The 13,712-nt window shown below is 34.8% G+C and overlaps 1 non-coding gene across 1 annotated transcript; it reads right to left on the bottom strand.

Moving 5' to 3' along the window:
* Positions 1 to 12,045: 12,045 nt before the first annotated feature.
* LOC124521476 (U1 spliceosomal RNA) lies at positions 12,046 to 12,209 on the bottom strand. Its single transcript, XR_006964556.1, has one exon. It is a non-coding gene; the product is annotated as a U1 spliceosomal RNA (small nuclear RNA).
* Between the last annotated feature and the right edge of the window lie 1,503 nt (positions 12,210 to 13,712).

Here is a 13,712-nt window from a genome sequence, read left to right as displayed (position 1 = left end):
TTGTAATAATTCTTTTAAAATCATGTATCAATTCACTTATATTTATAGTCACTTTTCTAGCATTTATAATTTGGGGCTCTTTATGTTATATAAACAAATTATTTGAATTTAAAAGATGATTTACGCTATGAAAGTACATACCAAAAATTTCTAGAATGCCCTGGAAAAATTGCAGTGGCTTAAACATTAAAAAAATACAAATTGAGACAAAAGGATTACATAACATTTAAATGAAATATACAAGGTATGCCTTGGAAAATATCAATTAAATTGCTTTTCTATCTGTTTAAAATGCATAAAATAGTCCTTGCACTACATGATAAGCTAATACAAGCAGACAATGACCGTAGGGTTTTACTTTCTGCCAGAAGGAAGGGCATTCACATGTATTTCTCCTATTGCCTTCTTTGTTGAATTGTTTGAATGCAAAGGACGTAAACAATTTGACTTAGTCTAATTTTAGGGTTCACATTATTTACCAGATTGGGAAGGTCATTTTGGTGCTAGTATGTAATTAATGTAAGAAACAATTGGTAGATTACGAAGGATAAAAACAAAAGACAGAGTGGTTCCTTGTTTTAAAACATAGAATTTTTAGAAAATGCTTATTTATTTAGAGAGAGAACATAATGGGGAGGGGCAGACAGAAAGAGGAAGAGAGAGAATCCTAAGCAGGCTCCATGCTGAGTTTGGAGTCTGACGTGGGGTTCAGTCTCACGAACGGTGAGATCATCACGAACGGTGAGATCATGATCTGAGCCAAAATCAAAAGTGCCACACTTAACCACCCAGGCGCTCCTAAAACGTAGAATTTTTTTATGTATGGTCGCTGAACTTTTACACTTTTAAATTACTATCATTTATAGAACTTGAATTTTCTACGCCTTCTCTTGTGTTCTTGACATTACAGATCTCTCCCTGCTAGTTAACTGGCTTTTTAAATATTACACTTCAATGATTATTGATTTGGGGGACAGGTAACCAGTTTGTGAGAGCTTTGCCTGTCAGTGTAGTAAACACCTATGTAGAACTTGGGATTTCAATGTTGAGTTATTTGAAATCAGGTGTGGGTCTAGGCCCACATGCCAAGGTAGGACTCAAAACATGTTTGTTGAATCAGATTTATTTTCAGAAATGTATAGTGTTTAAAACATAACTTTATAAAATTATACATGTTAAATATCCATGATGATCGTACATTTTACACAACAAATATAGAATGCTTTTCGAACTTGTAACAATCCTCTGTGTTGTTTTTAGTCTTAAAATTGATCCAGTATCTACCATATTTTCCAGGCTTTCCAAGTATGCAATCAGAATAAAGTCATAAGTTTACAAAGATATAGCAATTATACACATAATTATAAAAATACAAAAAGTTCAAGGTACTTTTGTGAAAGCTATTTAAAAATATGTTGATATACTTCTAAACCAGATTTTTTTGTGTTAGGTCAGTACATTAACTTATTCTAAAAGTAACCTCCAATATTTGTTTCAAAATAATACAATAATGTTTGTTCTTCATTGCCCAGCTGTAGAACTTGGGCTTTTTTTTTAAAGATGCATTTGGATTGAGACAATGTGTTCAATGTTACAATATGTTCCAATTCTTCAACTTATTTTCTCAGGTAACAGATGAGCTATTCTTTAGAAATATTTTATGATATTGTGAGGAAGCAGTGCACTATGACTGGAGGAAAGATTTTAGAGGTAAGTTATAATAACATAAGGTAGACATTGTGATTTTGAGATATGTGATTAGAGATGTGAAGGAACACCAATTTGTTTATTTTAAAAATGTTATTTTATTTTAAAAAGAATGTTTATTTTTGAGATTGAGAGGTGAGTGGGAGAGAGGCAGAGAGAGAGAGAGAGAGAGAGAGAGAGAGAGAGAGAGAGACAGAGGATCTGAAGTGGGCTCCACACTGACAGTGACGTGCCTGATATGGGGCTTGAACTCAGGAACCATGGATCATGACCTGAGGCGAAGTCAGACACTCAACCGGCACAGAGAATCTTATACATTATGGCTATCTGCCTTACCTTTGTATTAACTATGATTATGAAGAATAGAGAAATTACAGTAAAAAAACTATGATGAAAGGAGTAATGGCATATATTTTAAATTCTTTTATTGAACTGGAGACATGTGGAGTTATTCTGAGATCATACAGTGTTCTCAGGGGAAATTCTAAATATTATATATATGTAGCAAGAATTATAAAGGCTTCTGCATGCATTCTTCAGTTTCTCCAAAGAAAGAGAAAATCTACTTGAGCAATGATTTCAATGCTAATGAATTATAATCTCAGTTTGTTAAACTAATATATATTTGTCCTTTACTACCTACCTTAACTCAGGTATGTGTACAGCATGCATGAATAGAGAGGTCATTTTTATCAATTCAAATCAACCGTCTGAACTCTAAATATGTTGCAGAAAAGCGAATAAACAAAAACAAACAAACAAAAACTAAGTGCACATTTTTCAAATTAGGAGTATAAACTAGATTTTAAGAGCCTAGAACATAAAGTCATACTCCCAGGAATAGGAACCCAGTTCTGCTATTGAAGGGCTGTGGTACCTAAAAAAGTTACCACACCCCTCCAAGCCTTGTATATCTCATTTATAAAACAGATTTTGTTTGTTGTGAGGACTCAGTGAGATAATCTGTATAAAGCCCTTAGCATGAAGCCTGGTTCAGATCAAGAAATTCACTAAATGTTAATGGCCAGTCAACCAAATGAATTGCAAATATTTTGAAAAAATAGTAATTGGTCTAATGTCTATTTTTTTTTAGACTTAAAAAATTTTTTTTAACGTTTATTTATTATTGAGAGACAGCAAGAGACAGAGCATGAGCATGGGAAGGGCAGAAAGAGGAGGAGACACAGAAACCAAAGCAGGCTCCAGCTCTGAGCTGTTAGCACAGAGCTCGACGCGAGGCTTGAACTCATGGACCATGAGATCATGACCTGAGCTGAAGTCAGATGCTTAACCAACTGAGCCACCCAGGTTCTCCTAATGTCTAATTTTTTTAGATATGTATTTAAAATGTTTTATTTTGATTTACAAATCTTTTTATTTCAAATTGATGCAGTTGATAAGCAGAGACACTCTTATAGAAACCTTAATAGGATAAATGTGAGTGATAGCACCAGTCTAGAGTAAGGCACTTTGAAAAAACTGACTGTTTGAGGTTTTAGAATATCAGAACTTATGATTATAATTTTCAGCTGAAATACCATTACTTAATGTATTTATAAACCATTGTGATAGAAATAATTGGAAATAAATGTAATTTAAAAGTATAATATATTCTGTTTTTATGCAGATAGATTCTGAAAATTTTAGACTAACTAAAGTATACTGTATTAACAACATTTCACACCATTCCAAATTTTAGGAACAGTAAGGAGTACGAGTGGAAGAAAAATTATACATATGGATTATCATCTTTCTCAATTTTAGTTTTGGGTGATATCTGAAAGAGTCAAATGAATTTGAGAGACCTTTGGAGAAATGCCATAAATTAATATGGATACTTAAAAGATTTTGTGCTGACTCAAATTTTTTTTAATCCTTCATATATTCAAAGATGTGCTTCTATCCAGTAACAGTTTTGCTAATTCAATACTTTTCCCAGAAAGATTGAGATTTTTGAATGTCCTGTACGTTGACATCCTTGATGCACTAAATACTTTGGCCTGTTCAGTTGGTTTAGTCACAGTTACTATTCTTCTGTGCTTTAATGATTCAAACACTAATTCCCTAAAATCATTTAACTATTTTTTAATAATGATAGCAGTACGTTGCTCCTGATAGGCTAAATTGATATAGGTCTACTGGTTTGGGTTTGAATATTTTTTATTTTTAAAATAGATTTTTAAATAATAAGGCAAAATAAGCACATGGTAAAAATGACAAGTGTATTCAGAAAAACAAATAAGTCACCTTTCCTCTGTAGATTTTCAACTACTTTCCTATAGAGGTAACTATTATTAGCATCTATGTATATTACTATGAATATAGAGTATACGTTAATATATGAAATATTAATATATAGTAATATATTATGTATAAAAATAAAAAAATATATATTATAAATATATAAATATGTAAAGTATATAACTATATATATTTACCTAGGTCTATAAATACTATCTTTTTCACATAAATAAAGTAATAAAATTTAAGCTTTTAACACAGTCCTTTGCATATATTAAGCATTTAATAGACTATGGTTGAATTGATTTTTCATAATCTTGCCTGATTTTTCCCATGAAAGACATTGGATATATATTTATTAACTTCCATTTTTGAAATAGCATAAGTGGTATGTCATTTGAGACATTAGAGCATAGGTAAGTATGGTTTATTAAGTAAAGAAAATAATGACAAATAATTTCACTATCTTTATTTATTTCAAGAGTTTCTTGAAAATAACATCTTGCTTGGACCATTTTTCATAAAGCCATCTCAGTTATGTATGCCCCTCGACTGGCAGCAAACCACAGCTGACAGATCTTTAATGCAAACATTATCCATTACAGAGCAGAGCTTAAATGGAAAATGTGTAATTGGTTTTCCAGCAGACCGAGATCATTAATGTGAAACACACTCGAATAAGCATTGCTGGAAAGGTTTCATGCTATTGGATATTGATCAGAGGCAAAGGATCACTGCAATTGGTAGAATGAGTGTGAAGGAAGGTGGAAAATAGCTAAAGTTGCTTAAGCATGCTAAACAATTAGCTTTAAAAATTAAAAAATAAATAAAGATGGCCTCACTCTCAGCCATAATTTTGACTAACTTGCCTTTGTGCTTTTTGGTTAAACAAGAAAAAGGAGATACTTATTTTTATTGCCTAGATATTTTACATCTCAGTGTAAAATAAATATATGGCTAAAGCAACATAAACACAGTGCTTCTTTTAATTTTATTCCCTAGAGACTATTGTCCATGAGAATGAGGGCAATGACCATGTAAATTCTATGGAATTTGAATGGTTGAGTCATTTCAATAGTATTGTATTTGGGGTTTATAATTTGACAGTCATGTACTAATTCGGATGTATTATTTTTGAAATAGACATATCATTAAATACATTTAATAGAATTAATGAAAACTACAGCTATATATAGATTTCATATTTTTATAATGTTTTACCAAGAGCTCACATATAATTAATAATTATGATATAGATGCAGAGGGTGTCTAATACCATTTGCATTTTGCACTTTATTTATTTATTTATTTATTTTTTTACATTTTGCACTTTAGATTCAGGAAACTTGGTATGCAGAAAGACTAAGAGAAAGTTCGTGTTAGAGCAAACCTTCTCATTCTGTGACCTTAGAAATATACATTTCCAAAAAGGAAAAATAATCGTTTCTCATTTTTAAAGAAAAGCAATTTTTTTTATGGGATAGCATGTCAATTCACAATGGAATTACAACCAATTAAGGAAGAAAGTTTCTTCCTGGTAATGATGATAATTCTATGCTTTAATTCTGAAAAACTTTCCTGCCTATGTATCTCTTTCACACATATTTTCTTATTCCATTTACATTACACCTGGTGTCTTAAAATGTGAATGACATAAGTTGAAAAGAAACTGGGGCACACAATCTAGAAATGACTTCACTCAATTTAGCTCAAAAGAAATAATATTTTATTTACTCCTTCGCCAAGTTAACTTACAAACTGGATTACTTACAAACTGGATTAAATTTGCAAAAAATATTTAAAATCAAAATTAAATTTATATGACACTGAAGTATTAAATTTGTTTGCAAATTCTTTGACCCTCCTCTACCCATACAGAAGTGGAGTCGTGTTCCCTGTCCCTGGAATTAGAACTGGCTATTGACTCACTACTAATGAATAGAATACTATTAAACAACAGAGCTTCTAGGAATCATAAGGCCACTGTCTCATAAACCCAAGAGATTAGTGGGTATTGCTTTTGTCTAATGCAATAGATTATAAATTGATTTATTAAAAAAGTCAGTTCCTTGTTTAAGGAATATATACCAGCTTGTACTGAGAGAAACAATTTAAATAGGTAATTAGATCCCTAAACCTCCAAGGTCAGAGACAGGCTAGAAAATCTATAGTATTGAAAATATGGTCTATGTTTTACGGAAAAGAAAGAATGACTCAGAAAGGGGAACCAAGACCCTGAAAGAGAGAGACAGGAGCCATGGTGAACAACTTCTGGAAAGTACTTTTAAACTTTAATTAAAGAACTGGCTGTCTTTTTTCCATTGGATGTTCTTTCCTGCTTTGTCAAAGATGAGTTGGCCATACGTTTGTGGGTCTAGTTCTGGGGTTTCTATTCTATTCCATTGGTCTGTGTGTCTGTTTTTGTGCCAATACCATGCTGTCTTGATGATGACAGGAATACTGATGCATAGGGGCACTTGTACCCCAATGTTCATAGCAGCACTCTCAACAATAGCCAAATTATGGAAAGAGCCTAAATGTCCATCAACTGATGAATGGATAAAGAAATTGTGGTTTATATACACAATGGAATACTACGTGGCAATGAGAAAAAATGAAATATGGCCTTTTGTAGCAACGTGGATGGAACTGGAGAGTGTGATGCTAAGTGAAATAAGCCATACAGAGAAAGACAGATACCATATGGTTTCACTCTTATGTGGATCCTGAGAAACTTAACAGGAACCCCATGGGGGAGGGGAAGGAAAAAAAAAAAAAAGAGGTTAGAGTGGGAGAGAGCCAAAGCATAAGAGACTGTTGAAAACTGAGAACAAACTGAGGGTTGATGGGGGGTGGGAGGGAGGGGAGGGTGGGTGATGGGTATTGAGGAGGGCACCTTTTGGGATGAGCACTGGGTGTTGTATGGAAACCAATTTGTCAATAAACTTCATATATAAAAAAAAAAAAAAAAGAACTGGCAATATGCCTGATGGATTTCGGAATCACTATGGACTAGTGATTGTTGTGCACCTATCTTTTATTTTTATTTTTATTTTTTTTCCATTTGGAATCACTGTATGTTTATTGTGTGGAATGAAGAGAAATCTCTTTAGTTAATAGGTTTTCAGATAAAGAAGAACTATACTCTTGCTGGCATATTCAAGAAAAATACTTGAAGTACATATTTACATAATTTAGATCTTAGAACTCGAGCTGAAATCTGATACTGAATAGACAAGTTTTTAGGGGGTCTTAAAAGGGAATTAATGAATTTTGCTTATGGAAGAAATATAAATAACATGTGGCCAGACAGAGGATTTGAGTGGCTTTAAACATGCCCACAAATTCTTTGAGATTCATCCCTTTAAAGAGTGATACCATATTTTCATCCTCTTGAACCCATGCGAATTTTATTAATTCATATTGAATGAACAGATTACCACAGAAGTGATTCTGCATCATTTGAATCTACGTCAGAAAAGACAGTGGTCTTTCTTCTGGCTCTCTTGTTCTTTGGGGTTGCTTACTCTTAGAACTTAACCATCCATCATGTCATGAGTAAATTAAGCAAAGGCACAAAAAGGCCTCGTATAAGTGCTCTAGTCGGAGGCCCAGTGAAGCTGTTAACAACAGACAGAATCGACTACTAGGTATGTGAGTGGCTGAATCTTTAGTGGCTTCCATCGTTGGTCCACTGCAGCTCATACCATATGGAGCATAGAAAAACTGTCCTTATGAAGTCCTGCCCAAAATTGCAGATTTGTGAGCAAAATGTATCGGATAGTTGTTTTAAGAGACTCAGTTCTGGGATGATTTTCAACGCAGCAATAGATAACTGGAACATATGATACCTAAAATTGTTGAGTGAGGACAGGATGAGATCATTTACTCAATAAATATGTATTGAGTAGCAACCATGGCAGTAGTCTCAGAATTTAGCCTGAAAATAATGTACAGTCTACATGATTTAAAACAATCCCTTAAATGTTTTGTATTTTCTCATTTCAGATTTTCTGAGACCACTATGATAAAAACTCTTCATAATCAATGTCCAATTATTTTTTTAATGCGAAAGTGTATAAGAAACGAGTCGTCACAATAAAATGTGGTTCACTATATCAGAAGAGTACTTAGAATGCCAGACCCGGAAATTCAGCTCCAAATTGCTGTACATGCGTCCACGTACATCGATTGTAGAGTTCAGTGATCATATATGTGCATATATTCTCCAGAAAACTCTGGGAACATGGCTGAAAAGCACCTGTAACTCACTAAGAACAGAGGTATTTCAGAAAATCTGCGAGAAGCTAACTTTGGATTTTTCAAATGTGCTTCCCATTGTGCACTTTAAGTCAGAGAGACTTAATGTACACTATTAATTCAGAGATACAGAATGTAGCTTAGGAAGCAGCTGTGCGTAGTTAAGTCTCCATGTTACCCCATCCTAATGCTTAGTTTTACGTTAAGAGTTGTGAGGCGACAGTAATTAAAACATCAATGGAGATAGGCTGACGTACAAATCCCTGTGGCTTCTGACAGGCACCTCTCATAATTACTTTCCCCTCCAATATTAAATGCAGCTGATAAGAGAAAGAAAAGTAAGAGTTTCCAGAGGTATAGGGAGGATTTCACTGGAGGAGATGTCTAGCCTTGACTCATTGCCCTTGGTACATGCCCTAGTACTATAAAAACCACCGCCAGCAGGAGGTTAGTCAGGAATGCTATCCCAAAGAAAACTGCTCCCACAGGATCACTATAAAGCATGTGTATTTGTCGACTTTCCTCATAATGCCCATCATTCATTTTCCTCTCCCAGAACCAGTTCCCTTGTAAATGACTCACTTCTTTTCAAAAGTTGCACATTTGTGTAGAGTTAAGCATATTAGGATATACTGGGTCACAGTCTTTCTTAATACAATAGCATTATTTCCTCTGAATGTTGGTGCATTAAATGGAGCATAAATTCTGTATTCACCATAGTCCCTGTCATGTGGAATTGTTTATTTTTCCATTAAGATTTACTGTTTTATGCCTCATGTTTTATACTACTCTGCTATTAGCTGAATACATGTTTAGGAGTGTTACATCATCTTTGAAAATGTGTCTCTATTGTTATATAGTATCTGTCTGTGTTTATCCCTGATAATCTTCTCTGTTTTGAAGTCTAATTTACCTGCAATAAATACAGCTATTCCAGCTGTTTTTGGTTAGTGTTTGAATGATATATATTTCTTTAGCCATTGCTTTTAATTTATAAAGGTTGGGGCGCCTGGGTGGCGCAGTCGGTTAAGCGTCCTACTTCAGCCAGGTCACGATCTCGTGGTCCGTGAGTTAGAGCCCCGCGTCGGGCTCTGGGCTGATGGCTCAGAGCATGGAGCCTGTTTCCGATTCTGTGTCTCCCTCTCTCTCTGCCCCTCCCCCGTTCATGCTCTGTCTCTCTCTGTCCCAAAAATAAATAAATGTTGAAAAAAAAATTAAAAAAAAAATTTATAAAGGTATTTACATTTAAAATGAGGCTTCATGTAAATATAAATGGGTTGTTTATTGCTTTTTAAAATCAGATCTGACAATTTCTGATCTTAACTGTTTAGACCATTAACATTAAAAGTTATTATTGATATAGTTGGATTAGAAGTGTATCTTCTTGCTTGTTTTCTATTTGTTGTAGTTTTTAAATATCTTTTTTTCTTTATCCTTTTCCTTGTTTTAATTGAGAATTTTCCATTATGTCCTTTTATCTCAATTGACTTAATATTTATAACTTTTAACTTTTTTAGTAGTTGCCTTAGGGTTTAAAATAGAGATTTTAAATAATCTGAGTCCACCTTCAAATACTATTATACTTCTTTAACTGTAGTGTAAAGATATCCTACTTATTCCCAATTTCTCCCTCCTATCCCTTGTACCATTGTTGTCAGACATTCAGTTTACAGCCAATACTTTGTTATTATCATTGCTTGACATGGTTTATTGTTTAGAGCAATTAACAACAAGAAATTAAAAAAGGAGACTTTTACTTTATTAATTCCATTTCTGATTTTTATTATATTCCATGTTTCTGCTATACCATCTTTCTTCTCACTGGAGAATTTCCTTTAATGTTTCTTATAGAGTAAGTCTATAGGCAATAATTTCCCTCAATTATTGTTTGCTTGAGCAGCACTTTGTTTTTCTCATTTTTGAAGGATATTTTTGCTGAGTGTGAAATTCTGAGTTAATAAGATTTTATCTTCTTTTTTTAACAGTTTAAAGAGGTCACTTCATTGCCTTATTGCTTATAGAGTCTTCAATGAAAAGAATGCTGTAATTTTTATTCTCTTGTCTTTGCAAGTATACCACCACCGCCCTCTGCCAGATACCTTCAAGATTTTTTCTTTATCTTTTGCATTTCTGCAGCTCAAACATGCTGCTTCTAGGTGTGGGCTTTTGTTTGTTTACCTCCGTTATTTATCCTATTTGAGTTCTCTAAGGTTCTTGGATTGGCTTGCAGGATAGTGCTTCCTTGTTCTCCCTCTACAGATTAAGCCTTTTTTTTTTTTTTTTATGTTTACTTATTTTTGAGAGAGAAAGGTGGGGAGGGCAGGGGCAGAGAGAGGGAGACACAGAATCCAAAGCAGGCTCCAAACTCTGAGCTGCCAGCTGAGAGGCGTCAGCACAGAGCCTGACATGGGGCCCAAACCCATGAACAGTGAGATCGTGACCTGAGCCTGAGTCGGATACTTAACCAACTAAGCCACCCAGGAGCCCCCAGGTTAAGCATTTTAATTTATAAGGGAAATAGGGGCAAAGGATGTTAGCAAATCCCTGCAGTTGCTGTTTTCTTACCCAAGTCAGCACGTCAGGGGTGTTCTCTCCTACGCTCCCCCAAGAAAGCCTGGTGGGTTTCCTAAAGGTGACACCTGAAAAAGGACGGAGACTGCAAATATGAGTGGTCTGTAGACTTCTCACTTCCATGCTAGCCCACGCTCAGCCTTCAACAATGCATTACATTTTATAATTTCATCTTCCTACTGGCTTCTCTGGCGTCTAGTGGCACATTCCCCATGAAAACTAGTGTGTGGGTTCTGTTTTAAACTGCAGGCCCCCGACTTCTCTATGCCTCCATTTCAGGTTGGTTGTTTGCCTTATGACCTCATTTCTCTGAAGAATTGAAACAAGTTTGTTAACTTGGAACATATCCAGCATTTTTCTCATCGGGTGGAGGATGACATCCATCCAGCTCTCTACATTTTTGAGCTGAAGTTAAAAGTCCAAAGATAAATGTTTTAATACATATTTATTTATTTATTTGTGAATCAAATAAGTTGATAAACAAAATGCTAACCCGGTTTGGAAAATAAAAATTCAAGAGTACAAAACAGTCATCCCATCGAATCTAAGGCCCTCTAGATGTGCGTCTTTGGGCTGTGACTGGAGTTTGCCAAATCTGCAATTCTGTGAATTGGGTATTATAATGGCAGTTTATCAGGGGTGTACCCCATCATAGAACAAAAAGAGAAAAGTAGACTGGGTCCTCTGAGGTGGAAACTTGGAAAATAATGGAGGAGAGTGAAGAACGTAGTCATAGGGTCAAGCTGAGAAGCAAGAGTTACTTGAAGATGGGACACAGATGGCAGTTGGCATTGACAAAAGATTCAAGAAACTAATCAATATAACAGAGAATCCTGAAGAACAGAATTTATTTCAATACAGAAGTTTTATGGAGATTTTATCCACTTCTTTTCCCTTACCATTTCATGGGTTTGGTTTTTTTTGCCCTATAGAAGGTTTTAGTTGAATCAGTGACATTTTTGTTTTAGTTGTGATACAGGACTCAACTTCTGTTGACAGTGCTTCCTATTGGCTTTCTAAGGTGGTTAAATATAAAACCGCAGAATTTCCAAAATCTTTTTTATGTGCAAACCACTGTATTTTGATATTGAATGACATTGAATCGATTTCCTGAAATATTTTTAGATAGGAGTCTTTCAGCTTTTAACAGTATTGTCATAGATTATAGATTGAGAAGAAAAAGAAAAAAAATCACATGGGTCAACCCCTTTTGTTTTTTTTTTAACGTTTGTTTATTTATTTATTTATTTATTTATTTATTTTTAATAGGGGAAAGCACGAACTCAGTCCCCCACTACCACAAATTATGCAGTCGAGTTTCCCACATTTGGGGAAATCGCAGGGGTCAGCACATCCGGAGTGCAATGGATAAGCCTTGCCCTGGGAAAACCACCTTCATGATCATGGTATCTCCCCTTCCAGGTAAGTATGTTTATTTATTTTCAAGAGAGAGCACAGGGGAGGGGCAGAGAGAGAGAGAGACACGGAATCTGAAGCAGGCTCCAGGCTCTGAGCTATCAACACAGAGCCTGACTGGGGCTTAAACCTACGAACTGTGGGAGGATGACCTGAGCCCATGACCTAAGCTGAAATTGGGCACTCAACCAACTGAGCCACCTAGGAGCCCCTAAGATGGGTCAATTCTACCATGTCTTGGTCATAATGCTTCTTGGGCCAGTTTATGTTCTACTGAAGAGGCTTAATAATTCCCCTTGCCAAGCTTTCATTTTCTGAGGTGTTGATTATCTATAAAGATAGGGGTTAAAAAATCAAACAGAGTAAAATCATAATAAGTTGAAATCATGTGTGCTCAGTGAAGGAGTGTATTAAATGGTAATATGTAAAGTCTAGCTTAATGATTAAGCTAACTAATCTTGCTACTGTTACAAAAGTAAAACCTCAACCTATTTATTTATTTAGCCTGCAGAAGGTCATGCCTTACTATTCTGCCTTAGTGATACATTTGGGATATCCACGGAAGTAAAGCATCAGTCACTCTGCAATAGAGAAAGATTTCAAAGAAAAATTTTATTGGTATCAAGTAGTATTACTTAGGGGGAAAAAAGTGTGTTCAAACAATTTCTAGCAACTCTAAAATCCTATGTTAGGAGTTTCTTTTCTGTTGGAATCATAGAGCTTTAATATACCAGTGGGCATTGTCTAGTTGTAAGTATTAGATATATTAAGCAATAATATAAGCAGTTATATGTTTCATGGGCAAAATGCATTTTCAATCATTATAGATTATTGGCTATTCAAGGGCACTTTGCATATGTGGAAATAAACCCTTTGATATGTTTTCAAAAAAATCTTGTTTCTCTTTTTTCCTTCCTCATAATCCAGATTAATTAATTACCTAAAAATAATGTATCTCAAATAAAGGTAGAGAAACAAAGGTGCATGAATTACTTCTCCTACAATATATTGGTGGTTATTGAGAAGTAAAGGATTTGTTCTGATTCAAATTTTATTGTGATTGAAGATTTTATCTAAGAAGTTCTTCTGATTTAAATCTGAAGATAATTGGTGGTTTTTTGCTTTAGATCTCAAACTGTAGCAGTATTAGCGAATATCTGACCATCTGTTGCCAGCTGTATTCTAGAGGGTGGAATTCTCATAAGGGAGGATCTTTGACTCCTCTCTGTGTTGATAGTTAGCAGCACTCTAGAAGAGATTGTGGACTAGGATTCTGGAAAGGATACAATTTGAAGCATCTCAGAAGAGTCCTCACTATCTTGGAATGTCACTTAGGCTGCTGTGGATAAGGGCCACATGGTCTGACAAAAATAATCTCAGAGATGGAGTGAGATCTGGTTTATTTTCTGAAATGGGGTCACTTTTGAGGTCTACGCCCAAAAATGATATAAGCAAGGAACATTAAATGGAGCGTAAGGCTTGCTACCCCAGAACAATGAACTGTGGGATGTGGTTGG

This window comes from Lynx rufus, unplaced genomic scaffold, assembly GCF_022079265.1.
Source record: "Lynx rufus isolate CCGP_SWC_20201006 ecotype Redwood Valley unplaced genomic scaffold, mLynRuf1.p SCAF_3, whole genome shotgun sequence".
In the NCBI taxonomy this organism is placed as follows: Eukaryota; Metazoa; Chordata; class Mammalia; order Carnivora; family Felidae; genus Lynx; species Lynx rufus.
Note: the sequence above shows the minus strand (reverse complement) of the source record. Positions and strands in the feature narration are given on the sequence as shown.